A 15,598-nucleotide genomic window follows, 5' to 3' on the forward strand; every position below is an offset into this window, starting at 1 on the left:
CATTCCCCATTCCTATTCTCTTGTCCAAATATGTTACTATCATCCCCATCTCAAAGCAAGTATTTGATTTTGTATTATTTTGAAGATCAAAAAACAACAGGGCTTCTTCGAGAGCTTAAGCCATTTCATAGGAGACAGAAAATCTTTAGATCCTTAGAAATCTTTAAAATAAAGCTTTAGAATAAAGCTTTTATTCTATAAATAAAGAAAATCTTTATAATAAAAATATTGATCTCTGGATGTGAATTTACACACATTGACAAGTGCCATTTAATTTAATGGAGCTGTCTTATGGAAAATCATGCAGCCGTGTACAATAAGAAAAATAAATATTCAACAATATGCTGCCACTTTGATTTTTCAAGAGATGCAAATAAGTTTATTTCCCTCTCCAACTATCCATGTAAGTTATGTGCCCATTCATTGCAAGTGCAAGCGTAAACACCAAAGTTAACATGTAGAATTTCAATTAAAAATTGGCTTCTTTCCCCCCTATTCTGTAATTAATCCTGATTCAGGACTATGGCACACACTAAAGGAAAGGAATATGATGGGGAAGCAAATCCAGAGAGGCAAAATACTTGTGTCACAATCTAACAAGTAAGTTTGTCTATATCTGCATGATTACTTAACCATGGAATTTAATTTCCAAATGGTATTTTTTATCCAAGATACAAACTGAATCATGTTTGCTTCAGATTAACTTGAATGAACAGATTTAATGGGAAAGAGATGGGAGGGATGGCTGAAAGCAGCAGTCTGTGGATGTTAGCAAAAATAATAATAATAATAATATAGCAATTGTAACAGGCCCTTTGGCATGTATGTATGTACAAAGGGATAAACTTGATCACACTGTAACAATACCATTTGGAGGGGGATTCTGCTCCTACCATGCACACACTCACTGGTTGGAGGACAGACAGACATTTTATTACTAGGATTTTTAATTTTTTTGAGGATACAATTTATTTCTGAAAACATGAAGTTTGTAACTCACAGAAGATAAATTTGCCATTTCTCTAGAAATCTGAAGTTTTAATTGCTTTCTTGTTCAATTGCTTTGAATTTGAATTTTGTTACACTTCCAGCTAAAAATATCTCAGTTATATACATCTCCTTCTCTTTCTCCCTTTGTGTGCTACACTTACATATGCAGGAACATATGTTCTCTAGGTACATATAAAATACAAAACATAAATTACAATATAAAAAGCAATTAAGTTTATTTTTAGGGGGCATTTGGATGCACAAGAAGAATAACCAATTGACAAGATAACGGAAGAGTAAATTAGGCAAGATGGGCAGCATATAAATTTAAAATTATTAATAAATTTAATAAATAAAGAAACCCCAAGTTAGGCATTAAGAATGTATTTTAAAAACTGCATATTTAAAACTCAAGTACCGTATATACTTGAGTATAAGCCGAATTTTTCAGCCCACTTTTTGGGCTGAAAAATTCCACTTCGGCTTATACTCCAGTCAACAAAAAAACTTACCGAGGACTTGTGCGCGGCCGAGGCTTTGGTGCTTCCGGGATCGCGCGCACCTCTCCCAAGCCGCCGCCGTCCGGAGACCTGCCAACGTTTGGGGAGGTTTGGGGAGGTGCGCGCGCACCTCCCCAAACCTCCCCAAACGTCGGCAGGTCTCCGGACGGCGGCGGCTTGGGAGAGGTGCGCGCGATCCTGGAAGCACCGAAGCCTCGGCCGCGCGCAAGTCCTCGGTAAGCTCCGGGCGGTCACTTGCTTCGCGTCTCCTGAGGGAAGGGGGGGCGACTGGAGCGGGCGTGTTTCCTCGCCTGCTGGGCGCCGCGATTTGCCCGGGGAACGCGCGGGCCCCGAATGGCAGCGTGGAGCGAGGAAGCGGACAGCCAGGGCTTCCCCAAGAGCCGCGGCCACACAGGGTATTCCTGTGTATTCAGGCTTGCAAAATGGCGGATCGAGCCTCTGCTGGCGGCAAAGGCTTGCAGAGCGCGGATCCAGCCTCTGCCGGCGGCGGAGGCTTGCAGAACGGCGGATCGGCTTATACTCGAGTCAATAACTTTTTCCAGTTTTGGGGGGTGAAATTGGGGGTCTCGGCTTATACTCGAGTCGGCTTATACTCAAGTATATACGGTAATTCACAGAACCTGACTTGGGCATCTGTGACAAAAAAAGTAGGATAGGGCTTGGTGTACTGTTTGGAGAGCAGATTTTCAATACTTTTTTTTAGCCTTGTAGCTGTTGCTGGATTATGGGAAGGGCTAAACCTTACAGTATTTTAATTAGGGCACAGATCAGCTCTTTTACTGTTCTCAGTTGTCCTATCTCCTGAAACCTATGAAGACTGGCTTGGGCAAAAGCATCTGTATGTGGGTAAATAGAGCAATATTTAAGACTTAGGGTTTCTTTACTACTAATCAAAAAGCAATAAGCAATTCCGTCTATGTTTCTATGGATAATTCACAATTAGGAAAAAAAAGGTGGAGGAAATGGTGAGGTCAATGCAGAAAGATTATAAGGGAAAAATTATGTTTTCTGAACAAGTATTCCCTCTAAAATTATGCAAGGGAAAGCAATGACACAAAAGCAACTTTATCTTAGAAGTTTTCAGACACAGCATTATATTTGCTTAATACAATCTGCTACACTGTAGGGCCAGGTTTTAATGAAAATAATACTGAATTTTACCTACCCACATACCTAAATACATTCTAGCTTTATTTGAAGAAAAGAATTAAAACCTGCCATTCTGGCAGTTTGCCAAAATAAAATAATCTCGCTGTATTTTCCTTCTGCAACTGATGAAAATATACACATTGCAGATAATTGATATAAACAAAGTTAGGCATGCTGTACTAAATCCTGTGTAGGGGAGTGGTGGTTCACACATATGTAAGCCATAATGTCACCAGTTAAGTTCTGGTCTTATAGAAAACTACCCACTGTAGTTTGTAAATCATATTTTATAGATTGCTTTCCTATATGAACCAGGTCATTGTAATGTATTTAACAAACCATGGATAAAGCAAGCCATGGCTTTGTGTGAAATATGAACCACATCAGATTACATATATTTAGCCTGAAACTTGCAAGCCCCATTCATATCAATATCCTTTTTATCTTCAATAAATATAGACAATAAAATTGAGTTCTGCATATTACAATATGAGACTGTGGAGTGATCTTTCTGCGATAGCAACTGCAATTAAAGAACTGCAAGATTATCTCAGCGCCTGTTCTCTTTCCTTTTTTATGGAGGTCATTCATTCAGTGTAAGGCTCAGGAGAAAAAGAACCTGATGGGACTGAAAGGAATGCACTTTAAAAATGTTTCCTTATTTGAAAACTCTTTCTCAGTTTGCATAAACTTACCAGAAAGCTCCCTAATTAACTAAAAATACTCAAGGGGCTTTCCTGTGTTCATTCAGCTTTTACAGTTTCTAGTTTAATTTAACTGGTTTTTGCAGATGTTATAAAGAATAAGGAACAGTCAGAAAGTAGATTGCAGACCATTGGCCTGTTTCTGCCTAGCTCCTGATGGCTGGTTGTTTGAATTCCTGGGGTGAATGGTGGGGTTAGAAGGAATCATAGAATCACAGAGTTGGAAAACGCCATGGAGGATATTGACTCCAACTTTCTGCCCTAGAGCAGGAATATGAATTAAAACAACCATAACAAATGTCTAAACTCTGCTTAGAAACCTACTCACTTCCAATAAATGGAGGACACATCACCTTCTAGATAATAACATTTGATCCTGAAAAGTATTATTTTATCAAGAGTGGGTATTCCAGGTTATGTAGCATAGGCTAGTTAAGTCTTTGATTTGAGAGGAGAATTTTGGTCTAAACTTACGTTTCAAAGATATATCAGCAGAACCCTATATAATCTATATGTGAACTAATCTGTATTGGCGGTTTTTAAATTTATTTTAAAGAAGCAGTTGTATAGGACAAGACCCAACTTCCTTTAGAACAGGCATGTCAAACTTGCGATGTCATGTGACGTCATACAACGTATCGTGACTTTTTCCCCATTGCCAGCAATGGGGTGGGCGCAGTTTCAGAGTGATGCATCTGGCCCGCGGGCCAGCAGTTTGACATGCCTGCTTTAGAACTGTCTGTAGTTATTCCTTGTAATGAGAAAGTGAGCTGTAATGAGTTGTTATATTTCTCAAGTTGTATATCTTGATCTTGAGATTTGCAATACTTGCAAATAAATACTAGCACATTGATTGCTACATCAGTATATCCCAATCAAGATGTTGCAATAGTATAACAGGAATATTACATCATAATCTCATACAATAAATTAATGCTGCAGTGCTAGAAAAGACAGATACGCAATTTTATTCATTGTTACTAAACTAATACAGAACTGCTATGAGAAATGACCAAGATTTAGATGTTTTTTCTGAACAAAAGGCTAGAGCTTGACCATTCTCAATATGAAATGATATTTTATTTGATTTGGAAACATACTGGGTCTGTTTTCTAATTCACACAATATCAAATGAACTTGACAGAGTCCTTCATTCTCCACTTGCCTAAACAACTCTCTGTCTTTCTCTCCCTCCCTCCCTTCCTCCCCCCCCCCGTGTCGGGTGTGTGTGTGTGTGTGTGTGTGTGTGTGTGTAACCATAAAAAGGGGAAGAACAACAAATCACCTACAAGTCAGGTTCAGTTAACTACGGTTTGTTACATATGGAACACCTGGCTCAGTTCACACATTACAAACATATTGCACCGACACTGACACCATTATTTACAAATTATGACAAGTGGATTCACATTATACATAAAGCCAAAGCAAAATATGATACAGTTTTGCACAATTTGTGAACCAGGTTAGAATATTTATGAGTTGGGTGGTGCTACATCCACAGCAAAGCCAACAGAGCTTTTCCCTATTTACTCCAATTTTGTTACATATTACTTTTTAGTTTGTCAAAAATTGCATGTAGAAATGCAGTTTTTAAAGTTGCTTAAAGATATGTGTAATTATCACAGGCGCTACTGGTGCTATTTCAGAAATGATTCAAACATTGTCAATGATAATTCATACAACCACACTGCATGTTCCAGTTGCATCACAAAAGCTGAGGTATCAAAAAGGATGAACCTCAGGCTTCCTGAAACCAAATGCATTGCTTTTAACTCTGTGAAAATGTGTTTCTCTCAGAAATATAGAATATGCTTTAAAGCAAGTTAGAACAATTCTTTTTACAAAATGAGCAGTGACTTTAAAATGTTCTGCATTCTAAAGCCTCACAGTAGTTAGTATTCAGATTCTCAGTATTATGTCCTATATATAGAAGTTTCTTACAGTTGCTTCAGTTGGTGCTTGCCAGTCTCCTTGCTCTAGCATCTAAAAATAATAATAATAGGACGTTGGCATACTGCTAAGAAAAATACTAGTCTCCCGTATCATTTTATTTCCAATAATGCTTTCAGCATAAAATGAAAGCTGTACACTAGGACATTGAAGGCCAATGCTTTGGAAACACGCTGGATTGCTTGACAAAGGTAAGCATGAATAGTATGGAGCTTCTATATAAGGAAAACTAGAGGGGGTAACAGGCATTTTCTACAAATTAGTGTACTGTGACTGTGGAGATTCTCAGTCATCAAGGTCATAGTTGTCTCAAAGCTGCTTTTCCAAAAGGCAACTGGACTGGTTTTTTTCCTTGAGGAAGACATTTCACTTTTCATCCAAGAAGCTTCATCAGTTCTGGTTCTGTGACCAATGAATCTCCCCACACACATTATGTCGCCCCACAATCACCACTCTTTGAACCAGAAAGGTCTCCTGCAACCATATCTGAGAGTGCCCACAAGTTATTTTCAAAATTCCAAATATGTCCACCGGTCCTACTACTCTGGCCTCCTATAGCAAAACAGCTGTTCAGACAACAAATATAGTACCAAAAATGACCTAGGACAGGGGTAGGCAACCTTAGCTCTTTTATGACTCATGGACCTCAACTCCCAGAACTCCTGAGCCAGCCATGCTGGCTCAAAAATTCTGGGAGTTGAAGTCCATGAGTCATAATAGAGCCAAGGTTGCCTACCCCTGATCCTAGAATAACAAAAGGCTAATGGTGGTGAGCAAGACCTACGTGCCATAGGCACATGTCTACACAGGTGAATTTACTTTCAATTGCATAAGGTCTACATACACTCCTGTTTCCCTTTGGCAACCCTGATATTGACTAATGAAGTAAAATATATCTGAAGAGTGCCAATAGAAGAGAATATATGTAGCTCAGGGTTGAAATGTGGAGTTCTTGGTGTTCTCTGAGCTTGATGGTTTTTTTGCAAACGTTTCATTGCCAAACTAGATAACAACGTCAGTGCTTATGATGTCACCTAGTTTGGTAATGAGATGTCTAAGAAAACCACCAAGCATCAAGTACTCCACACCTGAAGAGTAGCATCTCTTAAACTTCTATTGCTGTTCTCCCAATTACTTGGGCATTTCAGAAATGTATAAAATAAAACTATAGTGCTGCTTACCTATGGCATATTTTGTATAGAAACACATTTAAATGTCAACATCAGGATACTTCTTTCCTATATATTATAAGTTTATTGGTATACAGTAACATGCAGCAGAATAATTTTAAAAAACTAGATACCAATGGACAATGAATCTCCTAGCTTCATAAAACAAATTTTGTTGAAATTTATCACATAAAATGAAGTGGCAAACAATTTAAATAATCAGCCATAATAGCTGAGACCACTATAAGTAGCATTGAGTTTGAGGCATTGCAAAGAAGAATATTTTATATAAGCGGAAAGAAACTTTCCTAATTTTAAGGAACAAGTCGAGGAGGTGAGCTTGCTATCTATGTTTGAAAATTCTCTATATTCTGAAAATGAGATGATACAGTATACTTCTGTTTGATCTAGATTTAATTATAAGCTTAAGAATTGAAACAATTATATATTCTTTATGTGATATATTTTAAGGACCTTTTTTAATTAGTTGTCTCTCACTTTTACCATGTTTAGTTTATTTTAACCACAATACCATATCTAGTTTGTCTTTCTTCACTGTTGACAGTCTTTTATTTGTATTTCATCTTTTTAACAAAATCTTGTTTACAGTTACTGTTTATAGATAAACTATAGCAGCAAAAGGTTTAAACAAGCCTTTTAATACCATAAAAAGCCAATACTAATTTAAGTAGAATGTAATGATTTCTATGTACATATGTGTTTTTTATGTTTAAACGTATTTGCAGCATAAAAAGAATATAACAATTGAAAATTCTCTCTGGACTAAGACTATTTTCAGATATTTGACAAGGTATATCCTCAGCAAGTCTGAAAGGCAATACTGGAAAACTATAAAAACATTTTTATTATTTTTATTAACTTCACATGTATTTTGAATTTATAATGGTATGGTAATGCACATAGATTTCATGTTCAGAGATGTATAACTAGAGAAAAAAGGCCTTAACAAAACAGTTTGTAAAGCCAGTTTCTTTAGTCGTTTCCTTCTATTATTTTAAGCTCCAACAGGGCAGTTCTTCTTGCAACTTGGAAAGGTCTTGGGGTGAAAAGAAGTATGTTCAAAGAGTGTATGTATAACCAAACGTGGAAGAGGAACATCCCTTCTCACAGCTTAAAGAAAAGTTGGGCAACCTATAAATGTAGGGCTATAAGACCTCAAATCTTACTTTAGCAGTCATAGAATCCTTTCTAATCATGTACCAAAATTCAGCAGTGTGTCTCCTGATATTTTAATGTATGGAAAGTGTAAAAACCTTTGTGATTTCCCTAAAATACATTTCATACAGTAGGAAAAGAAAAAAGAAAAAAACCAACCCCACAAAAATGAAAGACCCAACCTGGAAAATCCTAACTTTTTCTATGGATCTGACACAACTTTGTCCATTTTGCATCACTGTCTTCCCCATCAAAATTCTTAGATTCATTCAGAATTTAAAGAACCAAAGAGTTAATCATCCTTAAAAAATCCTTAATACTAGACATAGCATATATTATCTAAAATACTTTTCCAACTCTTTTAATCCCATACTAAAAGCATGGGAAGCTTTTAGTCCAGGCATACAATGGTGAAGGAATGTGTAGTTATGCTTTTAGGTTGCAACTTTAAGTTACTTGCTAGGAAGTGAGTCATTTCCAGAATATTTTTGGAATCCATCTATCACACCTAAAACTACTAAGAATTTGATGGAAAACCATCACTACTGCTATATACAGGATGGATAGAAAGCTGGATGATAGCGAGATAGAATAGATTGCATACGAACATAGTCTTCTGTTTTTAGCCATTATTTGAACATTTCCCTCCCTAGTTTTCAATAAAATAGATATAATACTTTATCATTTCTAGACTGTTGGCAAATTCTGATCAGCCTTTCTAGAATTACGTTCTTCAAAAAGATTGCTACTTTTAGCCTTTTTACACAAGTAAAGTTATAATACTGTGTAGACCTAATGGGGATGAAGCAGACAAGAGGTTTCAGAATCAAACAAGCAGCAAACGTACTGGCTGCTTCATTCAGTCAGAATAAATTTTCAAGGGGGATCAGGGGATGCCCTACAGCTGAGACAGCGAAGCAGCTGCTGTTAGGTAGAACGTACATTTCAATATGTACTGGTTGGGTGCTAAAATAACCTCTTTGCTATCAAAGATGTAAAAGTATTGTCTTCCTTTTCCCCTGGCCATCCTATGCAATTCCTGTGTAACATGTTTAAATAAACAAATCCATCCAGACATACACTATGTCAGGCAGAAGGGCTCTACTCAGGCATTCCCTAATATCACAGTATTGCAGCCCATATACAATTGATCCCTACTCTTGCATCCCACATTTGCCTGCAGCTCTGGCTGTTACTGAAGACTGTGTGCATACCATGCTGCTGACTAGCTCACGTTGCCAACAGCAAATGTTTCTGAATTCACTGGGACTGATCCTGTTAACTACTGGTCCTATTTAACAGGACTAGGGGTGACATGATAGCAGTGTTCCAATATCTCAGGGGCTACCACAAAGAAGAGGGAGGCAAGCTATTCTCCAAAGTGCCCGAAGGCAGGACAAGAAGCAATGGATGGAAACTAGTCAAGGAGAGAAGCAAACTCAAACTAAAGACAAACTTCCTGACAGTTAGAACTATTAACCAGTGGAACAACCTGCCTCCAGAAGCGGTGAATGCTCCCACACTGTAAGTTTTTAAGAAGAGACTGGACAGCCATTTGTCTGTAATGGTATAGGGTTTCCTGCCTGAGCAGGGGGTTGAACTAGATGACCTCCAAGGTCCCTTCCAACATCATCATCATTATTATTATTATTATTATTATTATTATTATTATTATTAATTATTAACATTTCTTGCATTTTGGGGAGAAGGTAAGACCATAGAATTGTTATTTTGTCCATGAAAACCTTTCTGAAATTAAAAACAGAGGTAGGGTGCTGAGAATAATTGAACTTCATAAATATTTTGAGATCCAAAATGGAAACTTATAACTCACTTTACGAATTATCTGTCATGAAGAGTCATCATTTCCTATCTGAGACTTTGTAGTTATGAACACATATGTGGGGATAAATTTTCAGGTCCCTTTGCTAGATTAAGAAGTTTCATTCTTAAACATATGAAGAACAGCTGCAGGACTTGGGTTTGGCTAGTCTAAAGAAAAAAAGAAGTAGGGGTGACATGATAACAGTGTTCTAGTATCTGAGGGCCTGCCACAAAGAAGAGGGCGTCAAATTATTCTCCAAAGCACCAGAGGGCAGGACAAGAAACAATGGTTGGAAACTGATCAAAGAGAGAAACAATCGAATTAAGGAGAAACTTCCTAACAGTGAGGACAATTAACCAGCGGAACAGCTTGCCTTTGGAAATCAAGGGTGCTCCATCACTGGAGGTTTTTAAGAAGAGACTGGACAATCACTTCTCTGAGATGGTATAGGTTCTCCTGCTTGAGCAGGGGGCTGGACTAGAAGACCTCCAAGGTCCCTTCCAGCTCTATTTTATTCTGTCTATATATCACTAGTGATACTTTAATTATTTTATTAATGGATCTAGACAACTTCATGGAAATCCATATGGAATAGTGGTTTTTTTTTAAAATAGAATCCCTTTAGACCAGGGGTGTCAAACTCAATTTCACTGAGGGCCGCATCAGCATTGCCGTTGCCCTCAGGGGGCCGGGTGGGTGTGGCCTGGGTGGGCGTGGCCTACTGGATGGGCGTGGCTAGAGTGCGTATGGCCTACTGGGTGGGTGTGGCCAGCTCTACATCGTTCACATCAAGGGTGCCTATGGGGGCCTGGGCGGGAGTGGGACAGATCTGAGGGTCTCTGGCAGAAGGAGGGTCTCTGGGCCAGGGCTAAGGCAGTGGGGGCCATTCCCTCACTGTTTCCAGGATGGCTTCGCGGGCCACATGAAACCACTTCGCGGGCCTGATCTGGCCCCTGGGCCTTGTGTTTGACATGTCTGCTTTAGACTCTCAGAATCAGAAATCTAATTAAGCGGTGGTTAATGGAGCTTGATTTTTATAAACTTTCTGGTAATGTAAATTATTTTAGAGCACAGGGGTTTTTTTGTTAGTCAAAGGATATGAATCAACTGAACAAAGGAAGGAGCAGCAGTTTTAACTGTAAACAGCTCAGTCACTTAGGTGAGATGGGCAGTGTAGAAATGTGATGAATGAATAAATAAAATTCCTAAGCTAGGCGAGTATATAACATCAGAACTTTTTTCATTTTCAGTTTATTTAACTGAATTTCTCCTTCTAGATTAGCCTTTAGTATCAGAGGTATCAGCGAAAAAGTCAAAAATGTCAAGAAGGTGGATGCAACCACATCCCAGGTCCTTTTTTAGATACATATGATGCATGTTAAAAAGAAACATGGCCTCAATCAATTGGTCAGACCCACCATCTTGAGTACCTTGACAACCCCTCCCTCTTGGATGCCCCTGGTTATCGTATTATATGGACTGAATCATTACTTTAACAGTTAGGCAGTTTGCTGCTTTTATAATGTTTCATGTGAACACAGCAATGTGTTGTGTCTGTTAATCCAAATTTATTCTTTTGTATTCTGTGAGTTGCTAGGTCAGCAAAATAGATTAATCCCTAAAATTTGTTTAATCAGGTTTATAGAACTTCCCAACTCAAGTCTGTGTGGCTTACAAAAACAACCAGTAAAAAAAATCCCCATTAAGATGGCATGATATCATAATACATATTACAAAAAGAATCATTCCTTATCCCAGGGCCTGGGAAATAACCAGGATTTCAAGATTCCTCTTAAAGGACAGCAGAGTCAAGGCAATGTAAACCTTGAGTGGTGGTGTGGACATTGTTCCATTAGGCTGGTGCCATAACAAGGAAGACTTACATCCTAGACTCATTAGATGTAATTATGTACAGTAATTGCCATGGAGGGCTTTACTGTATAGGTCACAATAAGTATCTTGAATTGTATTTGGAAGCTTGCTGGCAATTAGTGTGGCTCACCTAATGTGAATGGACAAATTGCAGTTTCTGAGTGATCTTCAAGGGCAGCCCCATGTAAAGTGATTGTAACAGTCTAAACGTGAGATGACTGAGGCACTAGTGACCAGAAAAAAATTCTGCCCCAGTTAAGAGCACAATTAGTGCACCAGATAAATCTGGGCAAAGGCATCCTGATCACAGCTACCATCTGCTCCTCAGGAAAGAGCTAAGGACCCAGGAGAACTTCCACATTGTACATCACTTCTGTTTGGGGAAGTGCAACCCCATTTGGAACAAAAAGATGGAAAATCCCTGATACTGGGAGAACCTTAAAACCAACCCTGTCTTGTCAGGGTTGAGTTTAATCCTGGTCCTCTCCATCCAGCTCTTCACAATTTCCATGCACAACATGTCTTGGTTGACCCAGGGTAGAGATGTACAGTGGTACTTTGATAATCATTGTTAATTGGTTATGGAAGCATGATGATTACCAAAACTATGAGTACCAAACAGATTTTTCCCATAAGAAAAAATGTAGTGAGTCACAAGGCAGCCAACACCAACAAGTTCTAGCTCAAGGGGGTCAAACTCAATCATGTCACTTGACGTATCATGACATATCACATTTTTTGCCTTTGCAGAGCTGGGGTAGATGAGGCCAACATGTGACACATCTGGCCCGCGGGCCACCAGTTTGACACCTGCTCTAGCTTATGCATTGAGTACTAAACAAATGATGAGTATCGGGACAATTTTCATGTCAAATGCATTGAGTACCAAATTTGATAAGTTTCAAAGCAGTTAAGTACCAAGGTATCACTGTATAATTGTCATCAACATAATCATGGCACTGGACCCTGGACCTTCTATTACAAATGACCTCATCCAGTGTTTTCATGTAGATAAGAGGTAAGAGTGTTGAGCCTTCTTATTTATTTATTTATTTATTCAATTTGAATTATACAATTTATTTGTTCTTTCAGCTATTTCTTCTGATCATTATTTTCGTTTTGCAGATCAATGTTTAATTATGTACTCTTCTGTTATTGTAATTTTATTTGTAGACTTTGGACTTTTGGTCCTCTATCACAGTTCTCCCTATTACATTCTTGCAATGTTTCATACCTTCGTAGGCTGAATTACTTATTATTCTTTATACTTAGAGTTATACTTAGAATTTTTATGTCTGAAAAAGAACTAGATGTAGTAGACCATTACATATACCTTGGCCAATGGATCTCAATGGAAGGTGGTACAATAAAGCAAATTAAATGATATGTTAAATGTGGTTGGCAGGCAATCGGCAAGCTAAGCATAATTTCCAAGAACCTCCCCCCATGCCTGATGGAAAAAGTTTTTGATCAGTGGGTGCTCCCTGCTCTAACATATGATGGTGAAACATGGACACTAACCTCACAATCGATACAAAAGCTACGAATGGTGCAAACAGCCATGGAAAGATACGTGCTCAACAATACAAGACAAGATAGAAAGACTGGCACATGGATTAGATTAGAGAACAAACGAAAGTATCCGATATCATCAAGAGAGTAAAAGAATTGAAATGGAAATGGGCTGGTCACATAGCAAGAAGAACTGATGGCAGGTGGACCCGGGCAGTCATAGACTGGATCCCACTTGATCAAAAGCATCCACGAAAGACACCTAAAATAAGATGAATCAATGACATCAGCAAGTATGGCTGGGCCAATTGGCAAAAGAAAGCTCAGGACTGTATAGGTTGGAAACATGCAGAAGACATGCCTTCATTCTGCAGTAGATAAGACAATGGCTAAAATGATGATGATGATACTTGGAGTTATAATTGTAGTTAGCTCCAAGGCACAGGTGTCAAACTCGCCGCGTCGCGTGACGTCGCAATATATTGCGAGTTTTTTCGCACTGCCGTAGCTGGGTTGGGCACAACTTTCACATGATGCAACCGACCCGTGGGCCGGCAGTTTGACACCCCTGCTCTAAGGGCCTAAGTTAATACCTGTCACAGCTGAACTTTGAGCAATGAATGCTGTCCGCGTTTTCCGCAGAAGTTTGTCTTTAACTTGCAATTTGGGTCTGATAATATATCTTTGGGTATCCTGGTTTTGCAAAGTCATGATCTGGAGGCAGAACTGCCTGTTTTGCAACAGCTTCTTTCTTTTCCCCTCCTTTCTGTTCCCCTAAGTGTTACTAGGTTTGGTTTCAGAATATTCCAGGGTCTGTTAAAGCCAACCCAAGATTAAATTGGAAGAAGATTGTGTATAGTAGCTGGCTTGAATTTTTAGTTTCAAAATACCAATTTCAGAAAACATTAAGAGATAAAGATTCAACATTTTGCTTTCCCAATGTTTGGCTAATAAGATAGCCTGGGTATATTTTTCATGGAAAATGTAGAACTTGAATCCTTTGCACAAAGCAAATGATTGCAGGCCACCCACCTACCCCCCAAAAAAGGAAATTAACTGTAGTTTAAATTCCATTTGTTGGTTTGTCTTAGTGAATCACACCTGGATTCTTCATATATTACTACATCATAGAGATTGGAAGATTTTCTGAAACTCAAGAAAAAGGTATTAGAGTCCTGGATATGAGATAGATATAAATTGTGACACAGAACTCTTGAACTGATGGATTTATTTCTTTATATTATTATCCAGTTTATATTATTCTTGATGTTTGCAGTAATTTCTCCATACTTTATTATGAGTATTTCTTTCATGGCATTAAAAAAAAACAAAGGAGAGAATACTGAATGGCACTGTATCATATTGGCAGTACTTCTTCCTCTCCCATCTGTCAAAAGTTGTCTAAAGATATACATCTCAATTTTGGAAGGAACAGAAATCATTGACATCCCTCTGGATTGCTACAAGTCTGGTAGTACCAAAAATCCCCTCATGCTCACTCCATACAAAAGGAAATTAAATTGTCAATACGCCCATGCAGATCTGCTTTGTGCTATGTGCATGTACCTGCTTGGCATCAAGCCATCATTTCCCTTTCAAAGGCCTGGAGCACTGAAGTCAAGAGGTAGGAAGGACATGGCAAGGCCAGCATTCTTGCAAATGGGGAAAGAAGCTGCCCCAATGCAGCCGTATTTTTGCTTTTTAAAAAGCTAATTTTACTCTAATTTTAAAATTTTAAAAAACACGGGAGCACAACCAGATATAAATCCGATTAACTCAAACTTAGTCATCATGGGTGCCAAAGGTTTTGAGCTGGCAGAGTCCTCATGTGAAAGTCTCCCCGTCAAAGCAACTTGGACAGGAATCAGTCATTCATCTACTGTACCCACAAAAGGAAATAGAGGAAAACTCAAGGTTTGCAGAAGAAAAGAAAAGAAAAATCAGTCTGTTCTCATAGGTGATTCCCCTAAAATCCACAGAAGAATGAGCTTACTGATTAGCTGCCATGAAATTGAAACAAGGAAAAGGGAGGAATGGAACACATTGACTACAAACATGAACACTACAATATTTTGCTGTAGATCCCAGCTGTGCTCTGTGTCTCAGGTGTTGGCAGAAATGTCTTTGCTCGTTTAGTTAAATAAGCATTAATGCATATAGGAGAAGAATGGGAAATGGGGACTCCTCAGATTGGCAAAAATAATCTCTGCAAGAAAAAAAACACGAGGGGACAAACTAATTGTCCATTTTGGTCAGCAGCCTTGAAATGAATGTGAATGTGTCTATAAAGAAAATCGGATGCCAGAGGTATCAGATATGGACTGCAAAAACCCAGACAAACCATCTCACAGCAACAAAAGCCATAATTCTGCTGCCATCCAGTAACTGTCCATGGTTTAGAAATCGATATTCTGTCCTTTTGAGGAGTGGAAGTTGGAAGTGGGCGCAGCGATGGCCTTGAACGGAGCGCTGCCTTCTTCGTCCTGAAACTTTGGTTTAGGGCACCTTACCAGTGGCCATGTTGGCCATTGGGTGCGAGGGGAGGAACCAAAACGCCACAGGCGATTTCCTAGGCCAGGGGTCAGCAACCTGAAACAGTGAAAGAGCCACTCGGAACCAGTTCCCTCACAAAAGGAAAAACTGGGAGCCGCAAAAAAATGTGTGCACATGCGCAAACATGCGCAGAACAGGGGTTGACTGAAGAGTGGAGCCAAGGCGAGATATGCA

General features: G+C 38.8%; 1 protein-coding gene across 1 annotated transcript in view; it reads right to left on the bottom strand.

Moving 5' to 3' along the window:
* The window catches only part of PRICKLE4 (prickle planar cell polarity protein 4), a 326,491-nt gene that overhangs the window by 134,157 nt on the left and 176,736 nt on the right, over positions 1 to 15,598 (bottom strand). The gene's annotated exons all lie outside the window — the stretch shown is intronic.

This window comes from Vipera berus (assembly GCF_964194415.1).
Source record: "Vipera berus genome assembly, chromosome: 3".
NCBI classification, from domain to species: Eukaryota; Metazoa; Chordata; class Lepidosauria; order Squamata; family Viperidae; genus Vipera; species Vipera berus.